The sequence below is a fragment of the Pteropus alecto genome, unplaced genomic scaffold (genome assembly GCF_000325575.1).
Source record: "Pteropus alecto unplaced genomic scaffold, ASM32557v1 scaffold3, whole genome shotgun sequence".
Classification (NCBI taxonomy): Eukaryota; Metazoa; Chordata; class Mammalia; order Chiroptera; family Pteropodidae; genus Pteropus; species Pteropus alecto.
The window spans coordinates 25090540-25096318 of NW_006442484.1; positions in this window are offsets into that span (position 1 = coordinate 25090540).

The window sequence follows — 5779 nt, forward strand, 5'->3', positions numbered from 1 at the left end:
TTCTAATCTTCTCATTCTAGGCAAGCCAGCATCCTGCTGCTAGATTAATATAAGTAAATCATCACTTTTATCCCCTTACTACTTTGCTCAAATCTCTTTCACGACTTTACATTTTCACTGCCAGTAAAGGATAAAAACGATCACCCGCCAGGATTCCTTAGCATAGTTGAAAGCACCTCATCACAAGCTCAACATTTCTTTGATGTCTCTTGTTTTATCTTAAAATTCACACAAATTTTACTTCCCACTCAATAGTGTGTCTGTTTGTTTTAATATGAAAATAATATTTTAAATTAAATATCACTTAAACTACTTAATTCTTTAAATTCTCAAATAAAATTAATGTCAGAAAGATGCTTCATATTTATCCTGGGCTTTGTAGTCTCATGAGATATACATACGTCTGTTTGAAGAGCACAGGTGTACAGAATAGATTTTAGGTGCCTTTGCTGCATACTTAACACTCTCAATTACCTGACCCCATTCCACCCTTTCTATATTATAACTTGCGGTTTTCCTGAATAAATCCACCGATAAACCTATCCATCTACCTATCCACAATTAAACAAACATACCCACCATGTACCAGGCGCTGCCTCCTGAAGGCGTCCTGCAATATATACCATCTATATAATCTTGACTTTTGTCCTTTCTGCCTGTTTGGAATACCTTCTCTCTTTGCTTCTATTAAAGTGCTAATCCTTCAAGACCTAATTCAAATACTAGTTTTTCCTGACTACCTCTGTCAGAATTCTGAATTCCTATAACACATACTTGATGCTTATTATATATTATATGTTATATTTTTTATATTTGTATGACTAGGTAATACACATAAATTTTTTAAGAGTTCAACATACAGAGAAGCAGAAAAGGGACATTTCAGGCAGTAGGCATGGTGTGTACAAAGGCCCAGGAATTTGAAGTAGCACCGGGCATTCCAGTAAATACTAGGTTGTTTAGAATAGCTGGAATGTAGAAGAATATATACTGGGAATGTGAGAGAAGTAGGAACCAAATTGTGAAGAAATATATAATTAATTCATGCTAAGAAATGTATATTTTATCCAACCCAACCTCCACTGTAATTAATGGGAAACCATCAAAGAATTCAAACAGATAATGATAGTCATAATCAACTCTGATGTAAATTCTCTAGTTTTTCGTATTCTTTATTTTCTTAGATATTTTTGTTTTATATACATACAAAATTATCATTTTTATGCAGTCTTTTTTTTTTTTACCTACTATCCTTTCTATACTCAATATATATACACACATATATAGAAAGGAATTTTGTTCATTGTTTTAAAAAATGGGAACACACACACAGACACTTGCACCCTGCATTTCTCACTCTACAATACTTTGTGGAGACAGCTCTGATTTATTTTTTTAATGACTGCAGTATTTCGTGTGGTATGGTCATACCAAAATTTATTCAGCTATTCCACTAATTATGGATATTCATAACTTGTTTTCAGTTTCTCGATATTTTTAAGGTATTACTCTAAGTCAAACTTTAGGTTTATTTTGCTAAATTCCACTGTAGTCTAGATCAGTTCACCATGAACTATGAAATATTTTATGTATATAAAACAAAAGTAAACTTACGTTGGTAATTTCATATTTATTTTGATTTTACCTCATACCTTCTGTTTGCTACCAAATTATTGGATATTTAGGAATTGTTCCTAATATTAATATAACATTTTAATGTTTGAAGTAGATTTATTTGATGACTCAAATTTTTAAGTATAATGATACCTTACATATTAAACATAGGGAAATTATAATAATAATTTCCAAACTGAGATGTTAATGGGAATTTTATGACTAAAGGGTTCCATGGTCAAATTATTTGGGAAAATAATTTGAATCTAACTGGATTCTGCAAGCATTTATTACATTTCTCTAAGAATATATTATTCCAAGAAACGCCATTTGGTAAGCAGTGTGCTACATTTTTTGAAATCGTATAGACATTTGAACTGTTCAGTCATGTAGATAGATTCCCAAGGGCCATTACCATGGCACCTGTATTGGTCTCCCAGTTGTATAGATCTGGGAAAGCAGACCCACTCAGATCACTACTAACTTGTGTAAGTGTTTTGCCCACTACTCCTCCCAATACCTCTAATACATCTGTCAGTCAATCACAAGAGCTTGGAATTTTAATGATACTGGATTAGGAATATTTTTTTAAAGCATACTCTATTTCTTACCTTTATGTTTTTATAGGTCTTTTCTGTATTATCTGTCTATAATCCTCTCCTTAGATTTCTGCATATTCATATCTGAATTTTCTTTAAATGCTACTTTCCTTTTAAAGTTTGCCCAAGCTTTCTTATAGGAATTAAACTATTCCTTCTTTGATTTTTCTCAGACCACTTTGCATTTCTTCCAATTATAGTACATTTATGACTATAATTGGTTGTTGTACATGTACACTGCACTAGACATTGTGCTATGACCTTTAGTTCTTACTGTGGAGGAGCTCATAGGCCAGCCGAGGAGGCAGATGTATAAACAAATTGGTACAATTTAATGTGATATGTATTTATAAAGGTACACAATGCTAGTGGCAATAGGATAGACATGAATGTAAATTAACTTATACAAGTAAGATTTTAGCTTTATTTAGAGTGCCAGAGTCTAGAATTGAAGTACATGTTGTAGTGGTTATTGTATATAACTTTCTCTTCTACTAGTTTCTAAGTGCCTTGAGGACCTGCCCTGTGTAACTTTGTTTTCTATTTTCTATTATATCTAGCACTACTGTAGATACATAGACTACACTCAATAAATGTTAGTTAAATTGAATTTATTTCTAGGAGCCACTCATTTTTTAAAAAATTTAATTTCACAGTCTGCAATTTAGCATATTGTATCTGCATAGTCAAACTGCTTTTTTAGTCCTAATTTAAGATGTTATTGTAGGGAAGGTGACAAACCCATAAAATATTTAAATCTGGATTATTTGACTCTTTCTTCGTAGCACATTGGAAACTGTAGGCTTATTCCATGGGTACTGCCTTTACACAAAGTATTTATGGAAATGCTTTTGTGCCTTGATATACTATTTTGAATGCACATACTAGTTTCATCTGAATTCTGAAACCAACTAAATGTAATTTCAAACTAAGTTTAATGGGTCGAAGTTTTGTAGGCCTTTTGGGGTCAAAAACAACAAGGGATCTTGTGAAGTACAAGAGCTAATTATAAAGACAATTACAAAAGGAAATTCCAAAAATATGTTGAACAATTTCAACGTTTCTGGGCATGGTTTATGGCCTCCCAGGATAACCATTTTGAAGGACAAAACTTATTTAAAGTACATTTATTAAAATACCAGATCTTCATAGTTGCAGTTTGTAATTCCTTTGCATTAAGAACAATTGGTTTTCTTGGGCTGGAATTTAAGCACTTTATGATGTTTCCTGAAAAATAATCAGTCTGATACTATTTTGAACTGGTGTTATACTTTTACCAGTGACCCCTATAACTTGTTTTTAGTTAGAGAATATCGTTATTATTTAATCATTTTCTTTCTTTGAAAATGCCATCGTAGCTCAGGTTTTTTTGTTTTGTTTTGTTTTGTTTTCATTTTTTATCGGACATTTTTCATTATGAGAAAAATGTATACATTCATGCTCATGATTTTCTCATTATTATATACATTGTCATCATCAGGTAATGATAATGGAGAGTAAGACCAAAAATCATTCTTGTTATCCGATTATCTGATCATTTACCTAAAGGAGCCTAATCTGGAGATAAGACCAAGGACATATCAGATGGAGCAGCAAATACTGTAAAGCAGCATTTATTTTAACTGTACTTATCCAGTTTCCGAGAAATGAAACAAATGTTGAGCTAAAGTTTACTTTTGCTTTAGCCAGGAAAAACAGAAAAAAAAGAATTGGCAGTCAAATTAATCCTGTAGACATGAAGAGAGAGATCTATTTAAGAAAAACAAATGCTTTTTAAAGCCTTTGAACTCATTTGGAATATCTATTTACTTCCAATTTTTATTCTAACTTCAAAGTATTTTACTTTACAAGTTTATAAAATCAGCTTTTATAGGGAATAGGTAACATTTTTCAATTTCCCTTTAATTAGTGTTTTATGCATAAGTAATAAAACAATTATACTACTCTAGATATTACCAATTAAGTCTGATAAAATTCACTTGTAAGTAATTAGTGCAGAATACATATTTTCAAAAGGGTTAAAATGGGTTTGTAGAATATAGAGCCATAAATATCAAAGGGTAAAATAGAAATTTTGGGGGTGGGATATTAGCCTAACCTTCTAAGTTTTATGGATAAAGAAGCCAACTGAGTCGCTGTCACATGCATGACCTGAAGAGATTTGAACAACAATTGTACATTCTTATATTTTTATACAAAATAGATATTCACAAATAGTATCCAACATTTCCAGATTTTTAGTAGTATGCTTTGATTTTTGTGAAAATAAGTTATAATTGTTTCAAGGCATAGTTCGCTTTGTGAAGAATTTGGGCTTATGTTATTAAAAATTATGATAATAACAATTAACATTTGCATATGGCTTTATATTTACCAAATATTTTTATACTTATGATCTCAGTTGATCCTAGAAACAGAATAGATAATACTTGTAAGATAGGTAGGAGTTAAGACTCATTTGGTTGCAGTGAAGAACACTGTTCCTTCCTCCCCTCCCTTCTCTCTTTCCCCTCACACCACATACAAGCTTGAGCAAAAAAAAAAAAAAGGAGTACAATTCTTGGTAAAATTCTCAAGAAGACAAAGTACAATTCCCCCCCCCCCCAAAAAAAGTTGAAAAAAAAAAAAAAAAAAAAAAAAAATGATATTTTGGTTTGTAGGATGGAATGGCCTTTAAATGAGCTAATTTGGGGCTCTCAACTCTTTTCTTCTGGATTGGCTCCATTGTCAGCTTCACACTTGGTGACCCTAACAGTTTTCAGTGTCACTGTTCTGATTTGATTAAGTGCTCATCATTGGACACATCACTGTGCACAGAAGCCTAGGGGACTTCAGCAGTTAGGCTCACCTCGAAAGCCGGGGAGTGGGTGAGTTGTCCAAAGGAAAGTCAGTATAGTTACCAGAAGTAGCAATAAAGCATGGTGGGAGGCAAACTTCAAATGTCCACCCAAACAGGTATTATCATCTCCACCTTACAGATGAGAAAATGGATATTCACGGAGGCTAAATGACCAACCCAAAATTAAGTCTTCTGGTTACAAATCCTGCTTCAGCCTACCTTAAAGGAAAAGGGAAGCAGCAGTGGGTAAAAAAAAGAGAGATTGTTCTAGCTATGACATTTATTTCTAGTTTATGTTTTGAAGTGAACCAAGCATGATTAATTTTAGGCGATAATTGAGTCTGATCTCTGTGGGGTGGTTGAACAAGACATTTGTGGGAAATAAAATGCCCCAAGGTCTGTGCAAGAGGGTGGGAGGAGGTACAATGGATATGATCCTTATAATCTAGAGTTAGGAATTTGGGGTTATAATTTAAATAGCTAACATTTACTAACTATTCATTATGTCTCAGGCACTGTGCTAAACACTGTTCCTGTAACACTCAGCATTCCTCTGAAATAGGATTTTACAGATAAGGAAGCTTAAGCAAAAAGAAGTTTAATTTCTTGCCTAACATTATATAACTGGGAAGAGTTAGAGCTAAGATTTAAACCCAAGAAGTCCAGAACTCACTACAGTGCCTGTTTTTATTTTCATTGTTACAGTTGCTAGATGACATAGCAGATG